Genomic DNA, 12,144 nt, shown 5'->3' with positions numbered 1-12,144 from the left:
AAGTGAGTATTTATGTGAGTGACCTTTCCTTATGTGAGAATCAAAATGTCTTTGGGATTCTAAATCTAATACTTGTTTTGTTTTGAGAAATATCAGAAGAATTACAATCCTGTCACAAACTGAAACCAGAGAAACTTGCAGTAGTGAATGTGGACGTGGTCTATCTTACAATTTTTTCTACAAAATGAACTTGGCTTGGTTTTTGTTATCTGTTTGCATATGTGAATCTCTGCTTTTAATTCATATAATTTGTGCTCAATTATATAGATTGAATTATTTACAATAAAACTAATAATTTGATGGATTGTTACATTTTTATTATTAGTCTAAAAAACCCAAAGACATACCGGGTTGGCCCTGTCCCTAAGCCTAATATCCAGCTTTAGTTTTTTTTGATTGACAACTTGGCCTATGGGTTGGCATTGGGAAAGAGCCCTTTCCCTACGTGGCTTTACGGGCTTTTGCTCACAGTTTTTTATCTAGTGGGCTTTTTGGCCTTGACCTATATGCACTAAGGTTGGGCTTGTCTTGATGGGCCATATTGAGCGCTCTATTTACTAATAAATTCTTACCATCTGATGTATCTCAACTCTATTGTTGCTACTATGTGATTATGAAATTGTTAATTATGCATTTGATGGTTATCCAGTCTTAGATAATTTTTTGGTCTACAGAATGATTTGTTGTATAGACTTGAATTAGAGAAGGAGCACAAGAAATCAACATCCATGGATTCACAGGGCCAAACAACTTCATTGCATAGACTTCAGAATGTAGAAAAGGTAATATATTGAAAACATGTTAAAAAAATGTCCTGAAAGTGACAGAATATCTAGTTTGTTCAATTGATTTTTTTCTCCTTTTTGATGGTCATGTGTAGAGAATTGTGAAGGTTTTGGAGTTTGCAGTAGGAGTCATGGATGAGCTTGCAAGCCCTATTGGTCCTAGGAAGGATGTGGTCCAAAACCACTGCCTTGAGTTCATGCAATTAATCAAGGTCCTTGTCTTCTAGAAATGAATTTATTCTTTTGTCTATTTGTCTATATTAAGAGTGTGACATTATGAGTGCAAGTCCCAAAAAGAGCACAGAGTACCAAAACTTCACTAGTATAATTTAAATAATACCTAATGTTATATAAGATTAACAACAACCATTGTGTAACCATATTTTATTTACTTTACATTAATCTTTTGTTAGGTACAGGTCCAAAAATTAGCAAAATCATGAAAGAAAAGAGGATTTTATTGACGAAATATCCATTATTGTTGAGGAAAATTGATTATGGCATCACTGTTGCTAATTAAATGTTTTACATTTTCTCAATTACAGTTGGAGGACTTCTGAATGCTACATGTGGGAATGCTACTGAGCTCATAATAGCAATATTTGCCCTTAGGAGTAACAAAATTGTTGTGGTCAAGTATTCTCTGTGGGTTCTATTTTTTCAAACCTTCTTTTGGTTCTTGGGACCTCTCTATTATGTGGTGGCATTGCAAACCTTAAAGTGTTGTTGTGATGTTCATTGCATATGTTGTCTACATTGTCATTCAACTATGGACACACAGATAGTTATTTGAAGCTGAAGATGTAAGCTAGGTTTCTTAAATTATGAAAATGGTTAATTAAATTGCTTATAGTATCTTACAAGTAATTAATTAATTAACAAGTTGAATTGTTCAACTATGGACACACATTAATTAAATTGCTTATATCAGGAATTGTTTACGAAGGTGAGGATGGTGAAGAAGAAGAAGTTGTGATTGGATTATGGAGTGGCATTGCTTGGTTGGTTGGGATGACTGTGTTCATTGTTGTGTTGTCTGAATATGTGGTGGATACAATTGAGGAAATTGACGTTCAATGTTTTTTTTCTTTCAAAAAATGAAGTCCATTTTGACTATTATAAATATTGATGATAAAATTGTCACATAATAGGATGCATAAGATTCGTGGGGTTTGTTTGTGAGCTTTCTCAGCATAATCTTGCTACCAATAGTTGGAAATGCAGCTGAACATGCAGGAGCAATCATATTTGCTTTCAAGAACAAGCTGGGGAGAACTTGAGAGAGTGCTATAAACATTTCACACTTCCCCTCACTTAACATAATATTCATATTGACCAAGCAATATTTTTATTAATTAATTAAAATGTTAAAGTAAAGTAATGTCTTCACCACAGGACATTTCATTGGCTGTTGCATTGGGTTCAGCAACTCAGATTGCTATGTTTGTGGTACGATACACACACCTCTAATATTGAAACGGACACTTTCATAATTTCATTTAGTTACTTTTTTTCCCTTCTTTTAATGAAAGCTTATGCAATTACACAATATAGGTCCCATTATGTGTAATCATTGCTTTGATAATGGGTATCAATATGGACGTGAATTTCAACCTCCTAGAGCAAGTTCCCTTGCATTGGCAATAATATTCACGAGCTTCACTTTACATGTATATATTTAATTAACAATTTCAACTGACAAAAAAAACACCATAATTTTTTAACATCATATTTTCATTCAATCAAATATTATAAGAATTAACAAAACCACCCTTAATTATTCATAGGATGGGACTTCTCACTACATAAAAGGCCTTGTTCTCCTGCTGTGATACATTGTTATTGGGGCATGATTCTTCGTACAAAGAACACTCTTTAATAGTAAGTAAAATATATCAAATTTTTCCAATGGTTACATAAATAGTCAAAATCTATGATGTCATTTTAAATTGTAATTCATGCCTATAATTTGATGTGTTATTTTTCACAGACCAAGCTGATGTTACTAACATCACACTTAAATCAGCCACTAATGCAGTTTTAAGCGCTTAATTAGTAGATAAGTTAATTACAAGTTATGTGTCACATAAATATAAGTATAATCCTTCTTGTGAAATCATATAAAATTTGATCTAAAGTTAAATTTGGGAACTTGGTTTTGCAGGCTTTGGCATATTTGTTGTCCCTTCCTGAGATGAAGAATGGTGGCATCGATCCAAACCAAAAATCAGATTCAAATTCTAGGGTTTATATAGCTTGTTTTAATGATGTCCTTATTCAGTTACTATTTTCATTGCTGAATTTTGACCAGAATTTATAAATTAAGTCTCATATGAGACATTAGGTACAATTATATTTGCATATTGTTATTGCCATTCATGAACAAAAAGCAAAAAAAATAAAAAAAATAAAATAATTCTATGTAGGTTGTGTTCGATAACTGATGTAGAATGCTGGAAAGTCTACGACGATTATTAGAACAATCGATGTAGCATGTTTTAGCATGGGCAACTTTCTACGACGGTTCACCGCCACAACCAATGCAGAATGCTTTAGCATGGACAACATTCTACGACGGTTCACCATCACAACTGATGTAAAATGCTGGACATTCTACGACGGTTATTAAGATAATCGATGTAAAAATCTGACATTCTAAGACGAGTTTAGAGACCAACCCGTCTTAGAATAGACAGAATTCTACGACAGTTCGCCTACACAACTGATGTAGAATGGTCATCATTCTAAGACGGGTGTTACTCGAGACTCGTCTTCGAATCCAAGTCATTCTAAGATGGTTGTAGGATGATGGTGTTTCAATGACGCCAGTTACAACAACACGTGATGACCGATGTAGAAAGACGGTATTACCGATGTAGAAATGCTATTTTGTAGTAGTATCTCTAACTTTCAAGGTAGTAAACATTTTTGTTACGGGTTGTGTACTTTTGCAACTTGGAAGCAGTGAAGATCTATTTGTACAGTAATATAATTATATAATTATCTTTTAAAGTATTATAAAAATAACAAAAACTACGTTTCATAATAAAATAATTATTAACAAAAAATATTATAAAATCCCGTGCTACGCACAAAGTCAAACCGACTAGTTCAATAAAGTTCAATAATTTTTCTTCATATTGTTTTTTGTTAGACTGTTGAGAATTTATTTACTTGAATTAAGGAATTCTTTTCCGTAAAATATAAATTACTTATCTGTAGGCTCATTAATTAAAAGTTAGCATTTCCTTCTTATAATCTTTTTGCTAAATATCTCTTCTGCAAAATCATTGAAAATATATAGTAGATAAAAACATCTCCTGAAAATCAATCCTTTTGTTCTCTCATTACTTTTTTTTTTCTTTTTCTTTATTTTTATATTCTTTTGAAGTGAATGTCAAGAGAGAGATATAATAGACGACACATTAATGAAAAATTAAATAAACTGTACAAAAAGATTAGTTTAATGATTTTAACCTATTAAGCATAATAGATCTAAATAAATGAATAAATTGATAAATGACTTATGTGGCAAGCACGAATACAAACTAATAATTAACACTAGAGAGGGTTCCAAGAAACAACATATATTTACTTAATTCAAAAATTAAAAGACTACACGACACAATTTTAAGATTCAAATGAAATATAAAAAAAATAATTTAATATTAAAATAATTAAGATTACATTATGGAAACAGAATTTTTTTAAAAGTTATCATTAGTCATTGTAAACACAACAAAACATATTATTTATCTAATCAATTCGGTTCCACTTGTATTGCCTCAATAATTCAAAAACTAATAATTAGATGTACGTTGGAAGTATCCAGAGGCATCCGAGAAGTATCCAACACCAATATGAGTATATGATAACCATTTCGAGGTATAGATATGCTTCCTATCTTTTTAACTAGAAATACTTACAATAATATATGTTTTATATTTTGCATTGTAATAATTACATTTACATGTCATAAATTTATGGTTATATATTGATAAGTTTTCTAATCAATTCAAATGAAAAGGGGAAGATTAAAACTTAACTTGCACTCAATTTTTTGTTATGGTAATTGAAAGAAGTTCCTGAGATATACCAGTGTCATATATGTCATGTTAGTAGAACTTTAATATGGACGAGACTTCACAAGCAAATTAGGTAGAAGATTGTTCTCAACAATCAACATGATTAGCACCTTTTAAACTAAAAACCTTTTCTGGAGGGGATTTGTGTTTATTATGTTCTTTACTTGTAGTGTGATGGGAATGGCATTTTACTCGAGAGTTTCCAAGTAAAACCGTCTTATTGATCCACATCTTGTAACATCTTTAGTTATTGTTATAGTTTTTCTTCATTTATTTTATAAATTAATTAAAAAAATTAACTTAGGCAAATTGTCCAAATATTTTTTGGGTAAATAATCACTTTTGTCCCTCAATGTGGAATTCGTTGACAAATGCGTCCGTGAAAGATGAAAATACAAAATTTAGTCCCCGAAAGCGTAAAAAGTGTGACAAATATATCTAGCCATTAACTTTCATTAGTCACTGTTAATAAAATAACTTACGTGACATGAATGAACAAATTTGTCATCGAAATGATTGCTAACATAGATTGTCAGCATAAAGACATGCTTGTCATAATATTTTTTTGACGTTTTGTCTTTTCACTCCATTGACAAATGCGTTCCCAAAAGATAAAAATGAAAAATTTAGTTCCCAAAAGTATAAAAAATGCGACAAATATATTCGGACGTTAATAATAAATTGTATAGGGGAGAAGCTAGGGAAAAAAGAATTAGAAAAATAGTAAAATATAACTTAAAATTTGAACTCTTATACTTTAGTTATCTATCTATCAAATTGTTAATTAGTTTTTTTTAATTAATCAATATAACTACTTATTTTCCAAAAATAAAATATTTTTTTTTAGTTTTATGATATAAAAAAATTGAGTTACCATTCAAAAAATAAAAGTATTTTATTTCTTGAATTTGTTTCTTCAATTAATTCTTAATTTTTATTACATACTCTATCAAAGTATGACAAATGGAATGCAAGGTCGCTGCAATCCCTAAATAAGCGAGAGATACAATTCTACGTCCAAAGGCAAAGAATAAACCTCTTTATTAGTTTTTTTTTTTGGTTTTGAAGTTAATCTCTGTGTTAGTTTGAGTATTATTGTATTTTTTATTTAAATTTATTTGGATTATTTATTTATTAGTAACTATTTTCATTTCATTTATATTATGTATAATAAGTATTATCTCGAGTAGAAGCACATAAGGTTTATCCAAAGGATATATATATATTTTATTGATTAAGGAAAATAATTTATAATTCTACTTTAACTTTATATAGTTTAAATTTTGTGAGATTTTTTTTTATTTTTAAAATATAGTTGATTAAATTCTTTTTTAAAATAAATAAATAAATAAATTTGGTCCCACGGTCGGTTGTGTTTTTTCTACTCAAAACTCTCCACATATTATTTTCAATCTAAATATAAGGGTACTTAAATTGAAATTAGGATATGGAATAATTTTAAAGATTAAAAGTGAAAAATTAGGAGAAATTTGATTAAATTATAAAATATAAGATAAAGTTTTTTTTTAATAGAAAGATTAAGGTTTGACAAGAAAATAAAAATAATATATATATATATATATATATAGACAATTTTAAAAATATATTACATGAGTACTAAATGAATAGGAACAGTAAATTACAAACACATAATAATAATAATAATAATAATAATAATAATAATAATAATTAGTCACAATCTATTATTAACGTGCGGATTGATTTGTCGTACTTTTTATATTTTTGGGGACTAAATTTTATATTTTTATCTTTTAGGGATACATTTGTTAGCGGAGTGAGAAGACGAAAAGGCAAAATAATATTATGATAAATATGCTTTTATGCTGACAGTCCACGTTTGTAATCATTTCATTGAAAAATTTGTCTCTTCGTGTCACATAAGCTATTTTATTAATGGTGACAAACGAAAGTTAACGGTCGGATATATTTGTCGCATTTTTTACACTTGCATGGACTAAATTTTCTATTTTCATCTTTCAGATACACATTTATCAGCGAATTACACATTGAAGGACAAAAGTGACTATATACTAATTTTTTTTTTTACCAAAATCATGAAAAACTATGTTTTCTTTATTTTAAAATGTCATTACTTGAGATCTTTTAAAAATGATAAGCCATATTTAGATAATACTTGTTATAAATAACCTAAGGTATCCATCAACATTATATCTTTCAATAAGAAACAATTTAATTTATAAAATACATGATTTCCATTAAACAGATACAAAATGATAAAAACTCATTTGTACAATCTCAATTATGTCTTGAAAAACAATTACATTATACAATGAGCTTAAAGTCTATGTATTGACAGTGTAAAATAATGTTACACTATTGTTTGCTTCTCGGTGGCGATGCTAATCAGCAAGTATATTGAGTTGCACAAGTAATATAAAACAGTAAGTATCGAGTATCGAATTCACAGGAAACTTGTTTCATTTAGAAAATACACATTCAGTGAGCAAACATTTGTATAAAGCAAGTAAATGTTAAAAAGGGTTTCTGTCTACAGTTCTAATTAACTACAAAATTAACTATCTAAAATTGAGAGGTAAAAACAGTTGAGTAAAAACGTTGGGTCATTCTACTGAGCCTACTTTGATGTTACTAAATATTTTTCTCTATTTAATGTTATTTTAGTGTTCTTATGCCGAAAACAACTACCCAAACCAAGATCCCTCGAGTGAATGGGCCTAACTCTATTTAAACTTCGTCCTTGATCTCTCAACAAACTTAGTCTAAACGAGTTGCATTAAGATTACAACATAATATAAACTAAATCCCTGCACTCTGTCCCCAGACATACAGTTCTCTAGCTTGCTCTATCAAGTTCTAAGGATTTAAAACACTTTTCAATGCTAAAAATCCCAACTTTATATGCAAATGGGTGATCAAGCCACAAACATGCAAGAAATAAGCACATATAGAAGCAATGAACACATAAAAACAATTTTAAATAGATAGTAAGATAATATTACATCAAAGTTCAATAGAAATCCCCAACAAGAGATTTAGCCTTCCATTGCAAGTTGGCAACTTTCAGCACCAAGAAGAGATTTTTGAAGGAAAACTAAGGTTACACTGAGTGAGGATGTCTCCTCCACCTCTAGAACCCTAAAATCACTCCTAAAACCTAAACTATCTTGAAGGCTAAGGCTCTGTCGTTCTAGCTTCCTCTCTTGCTCTATTTTTCTCGTCTCTCTCTTGTTTTATGCCAATTTCAGTCTTTTAAAGGCTCCTTGATGTTTCTGATTTTGAAGGCTCGTTTAGCGCCATTTTCTCGCTAAGCACGAGTAAGTGAATTTTTGCTTAGCGAGCTGGGCGCGCTAAGCGCGAGAAGGAACAAACGTCTCGCTGGGCGAGCTGACGGCGCACTGAGCACACATCCTTCTGACTGGTCCTCTTCTAGGGTTGCCTAGCATGCTAAGCGAGTTGAGTGCCTCGCTTAGCAAATGTTACTCGCTAAGCGCATATGCCTCGCTTAGCGAGACACTAGCTGCTTCACCTTCTTCTTCTTTTAGCCTGAAACTGAAGTTGATTCACTATTAGTTCACAAAATTGGGAGTATCTACTGAGAAAAATCAACTAAACATGAAAATATGTACAAATCCTACAAAAGAACTATAAATTGGAGGGAAGATGCAGTTTTTATATAACTATTCAATACAAAAGTTAGTCGTAAATAACGACTAACAACTATCATATAATTGCAAATCATCATTTGAATTACTTAAAGATAATTATTTTAAAAGTCAACAAACTTATTATACATGGTGCATACATGGTGAGTTGTGATTGGATGACTGTGTAAAACTTTTTACACTGTGAGTGCACAATCTTTTTATCTTATACAATTATAATACATATCTACATTCTTGGAATTAGATACTTAATACATTTGAGTAACATACAAAGTAGTGATAACATCATAAAATTTATAACCAAATCTACCATTTTTTTCACAAGAAAAGATTAGGACTCAGAATAATGTCTCAAAGAAATTATAACCTTCATGTACCTACTTTTCAAACAAATACCACCACCTCCTTAGTGCTAGTCGCAATTTTTCCATCCAATCTTCGTTGTTGCATCTAGTCTTTCATATTTCTCTAAAAAACAAAGGGTGTATGGAGTGAGTCACCCATCTCTTCTAAAAGCACAAACAAACGACCTTACAGTCTCAAACATACATACTAACCACTACGAGGTGGTCCTCTCTTGGTCTCACTTGCAATCCTGTTCAGGTTTCCAACTAATTCGTAATTTATCACATCACAAGGCCGTTGTCATTGAAACTTCAGAACTCAAACAGTTTTACACATTTTAAGTTGGATGACTGTTGGGAGTACACCCTCACGATGGTCCAATGGTTAAGTCTCGAATTTCTTAGGGTTGCCAAGTCGGCACTGTGGAAATGCAACCACAAACTCAACGCCGTACCCCTAAGAAATAACAAGTTAGTTATCCATCCCCCATATCCAATCTCTAAGGACTGACTCCTTAAGGACCTTCCCCCATCGAGATTGTCATTTGGTTTGTGTGGGCTTCTTCATCAATGGTATCGGACGATAGTAGATTAAACAACATGAGTTCATCAATATATCACACAAAGATCCATGTCTCCCCCACAATCTTAAGTGGTCAACCATTATTATCACATCCTTCACAAACATAAAACACAACATAGACAAAACTTCCCACACGACCTCTCTAAAGCTTGTCTCCACAACTAGCCATCACAATGAGATTATATTTCTTGACTGACGTGTTGTCCACAGCGTGATCATGTCACATTCTACATGGTCTCACCATGACCAAAAGAAGAAAGAACTTTTCCTTCTCCTTTCATACTCACAAACAAGTGTGATACTATAAGCATAAAACTCAACTCATGAAAACAAGTGCATCATGCACCACAACAACACATCATAATCCACAACAATGCCTTAAAGCATTCTAACCCATTCCATGAATTAAATTAAGAACTCCAAAGCTAAGCGTGTTTGACTTGGAGTAGTTAATGGATGTGTGACCTTTTGGGAAGTTTCCCAGAAAGCATGTGAGCATCGACAAAGCACACTGAAAAATCTTGTGTTGGTTTTTTAGGTCAGTCATTAATCATGAAAGCAGACAAAACTGATTTTCAAGGTTTTGGAAATGGCTACCAACAGAGGATTCTAATCGATGGAAGGTTCTGACCAAAAAGGATATTGAGTGAAGTGCTACCGCATGAAGTGTTGTAGTGTGAGAGCCGTCGAGAAGTTGAAAATCAAGGATGTTACATTCCGTCCCATGTTTTATTAAATTTTATGCAATCTTTCCTTCTCTTAAATCTTATATCATAGTCCATGTTCTCCAACTAAAGATCCTATGGCTTATTCTTGGTCATGTTCTTAAGAATGTACACCAATGTACAAATGTTCCAAAGATTTACTTCATTCAATAATTTATTAGGTTCACACTCTTATTAAGTGTTGATTCATTGTTTGTCGCAATGAATCTTAATTATCACTAGAATTAAATTCTAGTTTTTACAAATGTGTGCACTCATCAATTGAGTCCATTTTCAAGGATCCCATAATCCTGGATCACACCAAATAACACCACATCCATATGCAAGCACACACATAATCGAGGTTTCTAACACACAATTTGCTTGAAGATCACAATTCCTTTCAATCTCCAATTCAATTAATAACAATTCAATAGTAGCAAATAAAAGAACTCAATTCACAATGATCGATAATTCATGTTAAAGTATAATGATATTCCTTTGGGGTAGAATCATTCCATCATGTTAAAGTATAATGATTCCAAGGCTCATTTCAATAACAATTCAATAGTAGCAATTTAAAGTACCAGTAATTCATGCCCAATTTGATTCAATTTCTAACTCATCCATGCTTAGTAAAAGTAAATTCTTATAACATAGCATTAAAACCAATTTAGGTTATTTAAAAACCCTTTTATCAATAAGGAGATCCTAATTCAAAATCCATTTGGAAACCAAAGTCCAAACCTGACAGACATTGGCGCTTAAGCCCCACTCCACTTGTTCCTAAGCATAATGCCTAACAACATTAATGCTTAAACAAAAATTCACTTAAGCAGGGTGACTATAGGACCTCGAAAGTGTGTGTGTATCTCCAATGGCTTTCAAATAAACCCAAATCAAAACCTAATCATGTCAAACATATTCCTATAACATGAAACATAAAAAATGACAACAAATTTCAAATTATAACAAGTTTGTACGAATTCAAGACAAAATAGATCTAAATTATTGATTTATGGATAATTAACTTATGCTCCTACACCACATCTAAATGGAGGCTACTCCATAAAACAAGCAAGAAGAAAAACAAATAACTCATTCATACCTTAAACCTTAAGCACGACGAGCCTTGCAAGTAAGGCAAGAAAGAAGTACTTGGAGGTCAAGGAAATAAATCCTCTTAAAGAAGTCAACATTTTGTCTTCTTTTCCTCCAAACCCCACCACCAGAATAAAGGGAAATGACCCTCTCTCTTCCTGGCATCCACAACACACACAACTCATATAGTTTTATTTCCTTTGTTCTCTCATAAACTAGGTATTTGGGAACTTTGCCTTAGGTTGTGGACCATTAGGCTTTAGGGGTTTTAGAGGTGAGCCGACACAAATGTGATGTCTGATGGGGCTTGGTGTAGGCAGCCAAGTTATGCCAAAAAGAAAGTGTTTCTAGTCTTTGCAACTTTGACCATATTTGGCTAAAGTAGACTTTGGCCAAAAATGGAAATTTTACTTTAACCAAAGATGGTAAATCTCTAGTCAACTAACCTAGATTAATGTTCTAATTACCTAGAGAAGCATGCTATTAAATTTTACCCCACATTGCTAATGTTACACAGAGTAACTTTATAAAGTGAAAATTGACATAATGCAGGTTCACACCGTATAAATTCTACATAGTCCAACTTGTTCTTAGTTACATCTCAACTTTTAACAAATTTTAATTTTACAAAATCAATCACACGAATAATTAATGAGATTTCACTCAAGATCAATTATCTCAAGAAAAAGCATAATTAAATTATCTACACATTATAAATGCATACAATGTAAAACTATGATTTTAATTAAAGTTGAACATCACTAAAACTTGACACATGGAATAATATACATAGGGTTCGATTTTTTTTCCTAAATCACTTTACTTGATTCATCATTGTAATTAATTTCAATATAAAATAAGCTTTCATAGAGCACCC

At 31.5% G+C, this 12,144-nt stretch overlaps 1 pseudogene; it reads left to right on the top strand.

The window, feature by feature from the left end:
- Positions 1 to 728: 728 nt before the first annotated feature.
- LOC100807348 (vacuolar cation/proton exchanger 3-like) lies at positions 729 to 2,837 on the top strand (annotated as a pseudogene).
- The last annotated feature ends 9,307 nt before the right edge of the window (positions 2,838 to 12,144 follow it).

Source organism: Glycine max, chromosome 19 (assembly GCF_000004515.6).
Source record: "Glycine max cultivar Williams 82 chromosome 19, Glycine_max_v4.0, whole genome shotgun sequence".
NCBI classification, from domain to species: domain Eukaryota; kingdom Viridiplantae; phylum Streptophyta; class Magnoliopsida; order Fabales; family Fabaceae; genus Glycine; species Glycine max.
The sequence above is the reverse complement of the archived record's forward strand: the minus strand, read 5'-3'. Positions and strand labels throughout refer to the sequence as shown.